General features: G+C 39.1%; 1 long non-coding RNA gene across 1 annotated transcript; it reads left to right on the top strand.

Annotated features, from left to right (window-relative positions):
* The first annotated feature begins 2,891 nt into the window (after positions 1–2,891).
* LOC307132408 lies at positions 2,892–6,721 on the top strand. Its single transcript, XR_013817289.1, has 3 exons — positions 2,892–5,671; positions 5,775–6,211; positions 6,311–6,721. It is a non-coding gene; the product is annotated as an uncharacterized lncRNA (long non-coding RNA).
* The last annotated feature ends 6,256 nt before the right edge of the window (positions 6,722–12,977 follow it).

Raw genomic sequence — 12,977 nt, 5'->3', positions numbered from 1 at the left:
AGTTGGTCGGAGTATAGCGAGACTGGCGAGGGAAGTACAAGCAAGAAACTGAGATCTAATCAGTCTGAGAAACAGAAAACTGATAACATGGAGAGTGGTCAAGGAAACATATGGAAAGTTATTATTGAGTTTAATCAGGATGGTGGACATTACCACCCGATCAAACTTACTAAGGCAATTGAGAAAGAGATTGGTAAAATTACATTTGCTAGGTTTATGAGCAATAAAAGAATACTGATACATGCAACTAGCAAACAACAACAAGAAAAGATACTGAAAATGTCCTCACTGCAGGGGGAAAGAATGAAAGCACACATACCAGGGGCAATGACAAAAGTGAGAGGAGTTATATCAGGTGTACCATTGAGTATGTCAATGGAAGATGTAAAAAATGAGATTCAGGGAGGTAAAGTGATTGAAGCCACACGGCTTAAAAGTAAACGAGATGGATCATTAAAGGAAACACTATCGGTTGTAGTGCAATTTGAGAAAACTCTACCTAAATCAGTGCAAATAGGGTACATGAATTACAGTGTGAGAGAGTATATTCCCAAACCTATTCGATGCTATAAATGTCAAAGAATGGGACATACAGCACAGCAATGCAAAGGAAAGTTGAGGTGCGCTAGATGTGGTGGTCAGCATGAGTACGGTAAATGTGAAAAGGATACGAAGATTAAATGCTGTAACTGTGGTGGTGAGCATAGTGCTGCGTTTGGAGGATGTGAAGTACAAAGAGAAGCCAGAGAAGCCCAGAGGGTGAAGATACTAAGTAAAGTGTCTTATGCAGAAGCTCTAAAAACAGTGAGAGAAACGGCATCAAATAAAAGCCCCAGTAGAATGGATCAAAGAAACATAGTAGCAGTTAACCAAACACAAAGGCAGACTCCTGTTCATACTCCGGTTACATGTGATCACAAGTGTGAAGTTGATAAGGAAACATTGGCAGTTAAGAAGATAAACTTTGTGGTTTTCATTTGTCACACTATAAATGTTGCATCACAGTTGAAAAAGAAAAGTGATAGAATTAAGGCTATTGTGGAGGCAGCAGAAAGATTTCTTGATATAGATGTTAAGGCAGATCAGATACATGAATTGTTAACAGTACTTGGAAATGGGGAAAATGCACAAACTGAGGGTTAGAACACTAATTATGGTAATGCACATACTACAGTGGAACGCCAGAAGCCTCATAGCTAATGGTCAAGAATTTAAAAAATATATTTATGAATTAGATGTAGTTCCAGATGTAGTATGTGTACAAGAAACTTGGTTACAACCACATTTGGACTTTGTTATACCAGGGTTTACTTCTATAAGAAATGATAGGCCTAACAATCAAAATGGTGGAGGGTGTGCTACCTTTCTCAAGGATGGGCTGGCATTTAGAGAGCTCCCTTGTCCAGAGGATATGGAATGTATTATGGTCGAGATATGTAGTCCAAGGAAAGAGGGTCATATTAAGTTAATCAATTTCTATAACCCATGCAAAAAATTAATTATTGACAAATTAAAAGAGATGGCAGGGAGTGTATACAGGAAAGAAATATGGTGTGGAGATTTTAATGCGCATAATAGCCTTTGGGGTAGTAATCATACAGATAGTAATGGGAACATAATGGAAGAAATTATGGAAGAAAGAGTTTTGGTATGCCTTAATAATGGACAGGGTACAAGAATAGATGTGAATAGGGGTATTCTATCATGCTTGGATATTACACTGGTGTCAGAAAGCTTAGTTAAAACATGTGATTGGCATGTTAAGAGAGAAACTACCATAGGAAGTGATCATTTCCCAGTTCTCACTGTAATTAATACACACATTTGTATCCAAGAAGGGATGTCCATAACCAGATGGTGTTATGAGAAAGCAGAATGGGGAAAATTTAGGGCATGTTGTGAAGAGTCAGTTAATCTGGTTACATTTGATGGAAATATAGAAAAATGCACAAAGCAAATTACAGAACACATTATAAATGCAGCAATATGGAGTATCCCACAAAGAACAACAAAGGGAAGGAAGAAAGTGGTACCTTGGTGGAATGAGGAATGTAGCAGAGCTGTTAAAGAACGAAACAAGGCATTTAGAACATTAAAGAAAAATCTTTCATGCGAGAATGTTTTAGATTATCAAAGGAAAAGGGCTGTGGCACGTAGGACAATAAAGTATAACAAAAGGAGAAACTGGAGAGAATTCTGTTCCACCATAGGCAGAGGAGTAGAGTTAGGGGATATATGGGCTATGTTCAAGAGAATGAGTGGGAAAAGGACGTCGGTTAAAATTCCAGCTTTGATTGATAGAGAGAAGATGATAGTATCAGATAAAGGAAAGGCAGAAGTGCTAGGGAGGACTTTTGTGGCAGTACACAGTTGTGAACACCTTAGTGATATACATAAACAGCAGAAAGAATTTGCACTTAGAGAGAATAAGGAAGTGAAGTTAAAAAAGGAGGATGGCATGTCAATACTAGATGTGGATTTTACAATGTCAGAACTCAATATAGCTCTGATGGGCACTGGATATACAGCACCTGGGCAAGATCAATTATGTTATGCCATGTTCAAACAGTTACCAGTTGAATCATTTAAGTTAATATTAAGACTTTTTAATAAAATTTGGAGGGATGGAATAATACCACATAGTTGGAAAAGTGCAGTAATATTACCTTTCAACAAGCCTGGTAAGGACCCAGCTAATCCTGATAACTATAGACCCATAGCATTGACATCCCACTTGTGCAAATGGATGGAGAGGATAATAGTTCGCAGATTATCACATGTATTGGAACAGAGAGGTTTACTGACCAATATACAAAGTGGATTTAGAAAAGGGCGCTCCACAACAGATGCTTTAGTTAGGGTAAGTAATGATGTGGAAAAGGCATTGAAAATGAAAGAACTAATGACAATTGTATATTTCGACATAGAAAAGGCATATGATACCATGTGGAGGGAAGGTTTGCTTATTAAACTAAGTAGTATGGGTATTGGAGGAAGGTTGTATAATTGGGTTATGGACTTTTTAACAGGGAGGAAAATTAAAGTTAAAGTTGGATCAGAGGTATCTACAGAATTGAATGTAGACAATGGTATTCCCCAGGGTAGTGCAATTAGTCCGATACTGTTTAACATAATGATTAATGATATTTTTTCAAAAATGGATGGATGCATAAAAACAGCACTATATGCGGATGATGGGGCCATTTGGATGAGAGGAAAGAATGTGTCATATGTTTTAGGTAACATAAGGAAAGCAATTAGGGAAGTAGAGATGTGGTCATATAAATGGGGATTCAAGATGTCGACAAGTAAATCTTGTTATATGATGTTTACAAAGAAGCGAAAGTGTCATGTTGAAAGTTTGACATTATATGAGCAGACAATGGTGAAAGTAAATGAATTTAAGTATTTGGGACTATGGTTTGATAGTAGGTGTACATGGAAAACGCATATTAAGCATCTAGAAACTAAATGTAAAAAAGTTATTAACCTGATGAGAGCTGTGGCTGGATGTGACTGGGGTGCAGAAAGGCAGTCGTTAATTAACATCTATAGGGCTTGCCTGAGGTCAGCAATAGATTATGGTTGCATAGTTTATGGTGCAGCGGCAAAAACAATATTTGGAAAAATTAATGTATTACAGTATAGAGCATTACGTATATGCACCGGAGCGGTTAAGACAACCCCCATTAATGCTATTCTTATAGAAGCAGGAGAGATGCCTTTGGAGTTGAGAAGAGAGAAACTGGCGATGGCGTATTGGATTAGGTTGAAAGGAAGTGGGAAAGAAAACCCAGCAAAAGAAACAATACAGGAATGTTGGGAGTATTCCAAGTTTCAGGGGCTTGGTTTTGGATGGACAAGAGAAATGAGAGTGAGGGAATATGAAATGGAAGCTTTAAATTTTACCACGGCCAATCCAGTTAGTAGAATTCCACCATGGCTCTTTCCAGAAGTAAAGGTTGATATTAATATATTGGAAAAGAAAAGAGAATGGAGAATGGAGGAAATAGGAGTTAAAACAAACCTTTACATAAGAAACAGTTACTATAATTATTTAAAGATTTATACAGATGGATCCAAGAATAAACAGGAATGTGTGGGAGTTGGAGTATATATACCAGAATTTAAAATCCATTTCTCCAAAAGACTATCTGACCGGTTATCAGTGTACACAGCAGAAATAGTAGCAGTCATTATTGCACTACAGTGGGTTGAAGAGGTCAGACCTGATAGGTTGGTACTGTGCACAGACTCTTTGGCTGTAATTAAAAGTATTCAGGCAGTAACATCAATAAGAGAGGATCTACTAATAGAACTTTTTAACAGTTTATTTAGATTATATCGGGGTGGTATAGATATTCAGTTTTGTTGGGTACCAGCACATGAGGGGGTTAAAGGGAATGAGATGGCAGATAAACTGGCCAAAGAGGCACTGCTAAAAGTAATTATAAATACAATTCCACTAGGAAAAGGCGAAGGCAAAGCAGTGGTTAAAAGGAAAGGTCTTGAAATATGGCAGAAACGATGGGAGGAAGACAGGAAAGGTAGGAGATTTTATAAAATACAAAAAAGTGTCAGTATAAAGAGTTTCATGGAAAAGACCAGGCGTGAGGAAATTGTAATGACAAGACTGAGAGTGGATCACACAGGGCTGAATGGTACATTATTTTTAATGGGGAAAAGGAATAGTGAGAACTGTGAAAACTGTGGGGTTAAAGAAAATGTTGAGCATATAATATTGTACTGTACATTGAATGAAGTGGAAAGACAGGTGTTTAAAGATAAGGTTCAGGAGGCAGGGAGGGAGTGGAATCTGGTAGGGATACTGGGATCAGAAGGAGATGGAGAAGGAATACGAATCATTAGGATGGCTTTATTTACTTTTTTAAAAGACTCAGGGTTATGGAGTAGAATTTAAAATGACATGATTATACACACTCCAGTACAGTAGGTGGCGGCATGCACCTAAACGTTGTTTGCAGTCCGCCATTAAATAAGAGAAGAAGAAGAAGAAGAAGAAGGAGTTCAGTTCAGTTCAGTTCAGTTCAGTTCAGTTCAGTTCAGTTCAGTTCAGTTCAGTTCAGTTCAGTTCAGTTCAGTTCAGTTCAGGTCGGGTCAGGTCAGGATTGAGATCGAGCTGGTGAAAGTCAACCGGTGTCCAGTTAATCAGCTGTTTGGCTGGGTCTCTGTCGTTGTGTCTTGGAGTAGAAGATCTCCTGGGTGAGCGCTTACATTGGACGCTGTCGTTTAGAGCTGCTTGGAGAATATTACTGGATTGAACGGCTGCTTGGATCTGTGCCGGAAGAGGAAGAGAGAAAGATAAGTGAATTAATTACATCGTTGAATCAAATGTAAAGCTGGAAGAAAAGACTGTGAATGTGAAATTTACTATTGAGGAGGACATCTGTTTCAGAGACGCTGGAGAGGAATTGAGAGTTGAATATCCCCATTCAAATGCATGGATGAAGCGAGGCTTCTGATCAGCCCTACTGTGTGAGTGATTTGCAGTTGTTTGCCTTACCTGATGCACGCTGAATTAATGCTGTGGATTTGTAGTGAACACGAGTGCTGTGTGATATGCTGAGAAGAGTCTCCCAACGCCTGCTTCCATTCTTGTGAAATGATCTACTTGTCCCCATCTAAATTCCAGAACGAGACAACTGAACTGGTGAAGTAACGCTTTGTATTATTCTCTCTTCCACTGAGTATTGTCGTGAAGTAATCCCTCATTGAAGGCTCCTGTTAACCCTCTCTCTCTCTGAAATTACAAGCCTCGTGAAGAACCGTATGGCTGTGGAAAAGTCTGAACTGTTATACGTATTGAAGGAGCTCCGAAGATGTACAACATCGCTGGTAAAGCTGCCTATTGAGTCTCTCGCTAATGCCTAATGAAAGAATCTGCTGTTGAGAGAAGAGACATTACCTGTTCCTTACCGTCTGAGTTCTGCAGATGTGCAGCAACGCTGTGAAGTGAGTTTTAAAGTCACAATTTCCCGTTCATGTTCTGATGAGAGAATCTGCTGTTAAGAGAAGAGACATTACCTGGTACCTACCGTCTGAGTCCTGCAGATGTGCAGCAACGCTGTGAAGTGAGTTTTAAAGTCACCATTCCCCTCTCACGTCCTGATAAGAGAATCTGCTGTTAAGAGAAGAGACCTTACCTGTTACCTACCATCTGAGTTCTGCAAATGTGCAACAACGCTGTGAAGTGAGTTTTAAAGTCACAATTTCCCGTTCATGTTCTGATGAGAGAATCTGCTGTTGAGAGAAGAGACATTACCTGTTCCTTACTGTTTGAGTCCTGCAGATGTGTAACAACGCTGTGAAGTGAGTTTTAAAGTCACCATTCCCCTCTCACGTCCTGATAAGAGAATCTGCTGTTAAGAGGAGAAGCCTTACCTGTTACCTACCGTCTGAGTTCTGCAGATGTGCAGCAACGCTGTGAAGTGAGTTTTAAAGTCACAATTCCCCTCTCACGTCCTGATAAGAGAATCTGCTGTTAAGAGGAGAAACCTTACCTGTTACCTACCGTCTGAGTCCTGCAGATGTGCAGCAACGCCGTGGAGTAAGCCTTCCTAGCCACTATCGCTCTATTGTCCCCCGAAGACAGTGGAACATCGTTCCAGCGGCTACTCTGGTCCAATAGCCTGAGAAGACAGGAGTTGCTCATTCTTTCCTCAAGTGATTATCATTCAATAAAGACTATTATTTTTGAACTCAATTACTTGCCTCCTCCTTTGTCCGATTGTTGCGTGCCTGTGGTGTCGGCTCCTCACGGTGGTGTCTGGAGTCAGGGGCGGCTGGGCATCCGAGTCCGCCCCGGCCTGCACCGGTGACACATACCAGCATAAAAAGCAGATTTAAATCATAGTCTTTCTTCCTCACTTAATGCAAACACAGTCTCCAGAATGATCTATTTTGTCTTCATCCGAGAGCTGCTCAAATCACTCACACACTCTTCATAGTGTAATGGGGCATTACACGTTTGATGCTAATTCAGTTTTCTTTCACGTATCACCTTCAACCAACGAATAATCCATGCTAATAACTATTTTTTTAACCAAATCATTATGATAGTTATCTTCAGTATTTATCTGAACGAAAATAAAAAAATAAATAAGGAAGAAAAGGGTGTGCGCTAATGGAGACAAAAAATGGACATGAGAGAAGGAAAGGAGACGAGTCGCGTTGCGGAAGTGAGAGCCTGGTGGAAATGGGAATGGAGTTGCTGAGCAGTTGTCGAGAATAATTAGGTGTCGTTGGAGTTTAACCACTCTCGATTGAATTGCAAACCTTGTGGGTACACCAGGAAGATTGTGCTGAAATCTTCGGATGTCCTCTGCACAGGGAAGAATTGTGGCAATCGAAACGGAATAGGCCTACCCAGGTTTCAACGACACACGCCGAACGGGTTTGAAGGATTTAGATTTTCTACCCCTTTTGGTTACTTGACTGCTGGCATAATTATTCTTGAACAAACTCCCAAGAATAGGAGAGCTCAAAACAGACTTCTCCACGCTTTTAAAGCTTCCTTCGATCCGATCTCTCATTCCTCTTCACTAAAGTTAGACCCTTGCCCGATTCAAACAGAACTCTAACGAATATATAACTTTAACTTGAATATTTTTTGTCGTATGAAACCTTTGATCTAGAATATCATGGCACATTTAAGTTTTTTGTATTGCAAATTCTCTGAAAGAGTTCGTGCTATATATGTTTGAACTGAAATAATAATAATACTTCATTTCTGAAGTTTTTGAGAGTCATTTAATGTGTTGAAATGCTGGGTGGGGTCAGGTTTTTTTCAACAGTAATTTAGTCGGTCTGGCGCCCGAACTGGAACTTTAAATGACCTGGGGTCTCATTTATAAAGCGTGCGTACGCACAAAACGGAGCTGGAAACGTACGTACGCCAGTTCCCACGTAAAGGTTGTGATCTATAAAAAACAAACTTGACGGGAGAATGTGCGCACCTTTAAGCAAACTTTGAGCCGTGCGTACGCACATTCTGGAGACAAAGGGAATTGGCGACACAGATGGTGAGGTCGTGAACTGAAGTTAGATTGTAGAAAATAAATGTGAGAAGAACGATTATAAGAATTAATGACATTTAATTTTTAATTTAGATAGACATGTGGAGGTGCTACTTTGATCAGTTTTCCTGTGACACGCTGTTTTAATGACAGCAAGGATGATCTCATGTTATGACAAAATATGTTTTAGCGAGAACGATGATCAGTGATGTACGCTTACTTCGATATCACAGACACTGCAGGATTCAGTGGTCGAACGGTCCATTATCCGGTTTGAATAGGTCCAATGATAACAGCTTACTTTAATCTACAACCACAGCTGCACGGACACGGAGTGTAAAGACATCTTCACAAAATTATGAAGAATACCACTGTATTTGAAGGATACAACTTGAAGAAAAAATTACGATTTGCACAATTCCTTTTTTAAAATACTTTGTCAGTGACGCTGAGTCAGATGATTGTATTTACGCTGCAATAAATAAATCTGTTTAAATTAAAATAGCCTAAACATCCTATATGTTCAAATTATCAGCAAAACAGCATGAATTTGAGTTGAAGGGTTTAAAATTTACTAAATATTTTGAATTAAAATAACATTTGGCCCGTGGAAATGAATGAATAAACTTTATTTTAAAAGAATATCTGAGAAGTATTTTATACAATTTTGTTTTTATGGATATTTTGATATATTTATTCTAAAACATAAAAAGGATATTGGATGATTGTCAGCTATGTAGGCCTACTGTGTAAGGCACAAATGGCATTTATAGTCCGTATCTAATATTTTTCAATGTCTTGTACCTTTGACAGTGTTCAACATGGTGTCACGTGGATGGGAATATGCATGCAAATGATATGCAGATGAGGTTATGCATAGTAAAACTAGGCGTTGTAAGCTCCATATATGGTGATTTCAGGAGGAGACGGGGTGGAGATGCACGTACGCACAATCTTCTGCTGGCTGTTATTTATAAAGGGATTTTTGCGCAGGTTCTGGCGTACACATGGTTTTATAAATCTGAATTTTTTGCAAAATCTACCTTTTGTGCGTACGTTCACTTTTAGGATGAAATCTACGCAAAGTTTTATAAATGAGACCCCAGGGCTGCGTTTCCCAAAAGCATCGTAAGCCTAAGTAGATCGTAAAAACGATGGCACGAATCATCTTACACTTACGGGCCGTTTCCCAAAATCATCGTAACTTAAGTAGTAATTGAAAATCTTCGTAGAACTACGAGTACTCTGGAGTAATCGTAACTCCCTAAGTGCATCGTAAGGACACAGAGCTGTGAGGTCCCCTGCAGGACAATCGGCGAATTGCACCTAAACGTTACTCCTGTCCAATGTGACTTTAATAATGTTTTTATGTATATTTCTTTATAAATGTTTCCCTTTTTTTGTTTGATTAAAATTAATTTTGAATAATTCAATAAAGAAATAATAATAAATAAATAAATAAATAAATAAAATCTACATGACTGAACACTGAATAAATTAAGGAATGAAAAAGTGCACTGCTGTATATGGACATTCATAGGGGTTGTATGGTTATTTACAGTTCTACAAATAGCTATTTAAATCTGAAACACTTAAGAATACTTCTAATGCAGTATTTCATAGAGCTTTAGTCTTTGGTTTGTTCAACAAACACAAGGACATCAAACCATTGAATCTAAATTATTTGAGTTTGTTGTTTGTTCCCTGGGATTTGCAAAAGACATTACACAATGGGATAAGTCCTAACTACATAACAGAAAATAATATTTCATGTTGCACAAGAGATTATTAAAACATATAAGTAGTCATGATTAACCAACATTAAAAAATATTATCTGAATCATCTGGCAAGATAATTGGCACCAAAATGGAGGGCCTTGCAAACCTCATTTCCTCCAGTGCCAGTCTCCTCTCTTCTGAAGCCAGCTTGGCCTTCTTGAGGTCTGTGAGCTGCTGCTGAAAGTTGATGTCCCTCTCTTTGGCATCTTTAAGACATTTTCTGATGTCTATTAGGACATCTAGTTTCTCCCTCTCCAGCTGCACTAAGTCCTGGCTACAACCACAGACATTCTCAAAGCTAATTCTCAAAGGTGCTGTTGTCTGACAATTGAAGACGGAGGTCATGGGTAGGCTGTTGGGAGATGGTAGGTGTCTGCCAATGGGAGGTGAACCTGATTGCTCCTGTGAGCATGATGGATCTGGTTCAGGTTCAGGCATTCCTATTCCTCCATGGAGGTCAATACCACCACAAATCCCATCTGAGGCTGAGTACTGACAGTGTCTTTTCTTCTTCCAGTGTAAGAAGGGGGGAGTCATTTGGCCCCCCATGCACCAGTTTTATTATATGTAGACCTCTGCTCTGTGATACCCTTGAGGCTTGCAAAGTCCTGCCCCTTCTTCCTGACCTCCTTCCCTGATTGTAATGCCCCTGCTTATAGTTAGTTTTACAGCAATATCCTCCCAGATTTTTTTGTTTTTGTTTATTTGTATGACTTCCATTAAACCTACTGAAAATCTTAGGACCCCCTTGAAAACGAGATGAATCATCTCGATGGGTTTATCCTAAAGAATCAAATTTGTTACAAAATGTTTGTTTCCCTTCACCTTTAAAATAACATTAGTTTCCTCTTTTTTAAAAAAAATTTCTTTGTTTTTTGTTTTGATTGAGCCATTTTTTTTGTCTCCACCCATGTCTAAACTATGTGCTTATATAGATTTTTGACCTCATAGCAAATGATAATTAGGCTAAACATTTTGAAATACAAGCGTGTGCTACAACTGCGAGCCATTCTATAAGGTGACTTTCCAGCTCTTGACAAACAGACAGCGACTCTTAAGTAGCACTTAAAGCACAGCTGCGTGCGATCGTGTTAAGTGCGTGTTTGTGAAACGCACGTGAAAACAACACAAACGTTCGTAATTTCACTCTTAGAAAATGCTCTTAAGTGCGAAGATCGATCGTTATCTGGAAACGCAGCCCTGGGTGAAACACAGAACATGTGAGTGATCATTATAATATTAATAAATGAAAGCATAAAACATACCAGCATAAAAAGCAGATTTAAATCATAGTGTTTCTTCCTCACTTAATGCAAACACACTCTCCAGAATGATCTATTTGTCTTCATCCGAGAGCTGCTCAAATCACTCACACACTCTTCATTTGAAGATCATTTCTCATCCTCAGATGTTTGAGTGACTCTATGTCCAGTATCAGGAATAATACAGTATGATCTGTGTGTATCGATACACAACTCTGAGATCACAGCGTGAATAAACTGAGCAAGATCAAATGAACTCTTTCCAGACTAACACACTAAATGTCTTTAGAGAAAATACAGATGTGTTTACCTGAGAGAACAGAAGAGAGAATGATCAGTCCCAGCAGACACAGATCACACTTATCAGCCATTTTCTGTTTCTGTCAGTCTTTCTGTTCTTCATGTAGTAATACATCTCTTCCTTTATCATCATCTTCAGCTCCTCCTGTGGTTGTGAACTTCCTCTGATCTGACCAACTCAGTGTTGAAATCTGGCTAGAGTTTCCATACAGTGACACTAGACCAGGGCTCCATTTTACTCTCTGCAGATTGGGCTCATATAGACACCGAGCTGAGCACTTTAACTCTGGGGATTTTGCTGTGTGGTCTTGAATGTTCTTGGTCTTAGTTTAGTCTTGACTACACCTCTGAGTGATACTGAACTTTCCTGTACAAAATCCCCCTGTAATGCATTGAGAATTGAATGTAAACCCGGCGACAGAGCTGGGTAGAAACCGATTACATGTAATTAGATTATATTACACTTTAAAATACTTGTAGTCAGACTACAGTTACTTTTCTATTGATTAATCCGACTGCCCTATATTGGCAAACTGCATTCAAGTCTATAAACTAATATTATTGAGTCTGGTTTCACAGACGAGGCTTAAGATAATCCAGGACTAAAACTCATGTTTGAGCCGTTTTAACTGAAGAATATCTTATACTTAACCTCTTAAACTCAAAGGACCAATACTAAAAGTGATACACATTTAAGTATTTGTTGTCTGAGCTGTAATAACCCCCCCAAAATGGTTATGAATTCACTTTTGAAAGTGTATATTTCAGGCCCTGTGTGCTCTAGCACCCTGCAGACAGTTTTGGCTGTTTCCAGCATATGTCCGCAAACACTGGAAACATTTTTTTGTGACACTGGGATATTACATTTATACCACTGTATATGGGGAATCAGGCGTTCTTGTCTTTCTATTACTACGTAAGTAGGACTATTAGGCCGATGAATATCTCTTTCCAGTGGTCCCTTTAGTTTCCATCCAAGAGCAATCTCTGAAGGTGTGTATCCAGTACTTTCATGCCATGCCTTGTTTATTGCAAATCTAAATTCAGCCAATCACCTATCCCATTGTCGATGGTGATCCTCCACATATGAAGCCATCATTGTCTTCAAACTACGATTGACTCGTTCCATAAGATTTGTTTATGGGTGATACGCTGTAAATAGTTTTAGAACTACCCCCATTGCTTACAGACCAGGTTATGGAGATGGGAGGTAAACTGTGCTCCACGGTCCGACACCAGGTAAGCAGGTGTTCCCCATCTTGTGAATATTTCTTCCACTAAAATTTGTGCTATTTGTGGTGCTTTAGCCACTCGTAAAGAGAACAATTCGACCTACTTGGAACAATAATCTAACACCACCAGCAAATGCTCATTCTGTTTGATGCTCTTAGGAAAAGGTCCCATCAAATCTACACCAAGCATGTAACCTGGTTCCCCCACAGGGGTTGACCTTTAAATGACCTGACAGCTTTGAAAGAGAAGGTTTGTATTTCTGACAAATCTGCCAATTCTTACAGTACTTCCATATGTCTGCGCGCATACTTGGCCAATTGGTGGCTTCCATAAGCCTGAGAAGTGTCTTCAGTCGCCCAAAATGCCC

This window comes from Gobio gobio, assembly GCF_949357685.1.
Source record: "Gobio gobio genome assembly, chromosome: 1".
Lineage (NCBI taxonomy): Eukaryota > Metazoa > Chordata > Actinopteri > Cypriniformes > Gobionidae > Gobio > Gobio gobio.
Note: the sequence above shows the minus strand (reverse complement) of the source record. Positions and strands in the feature narration are given on the sequence as shown.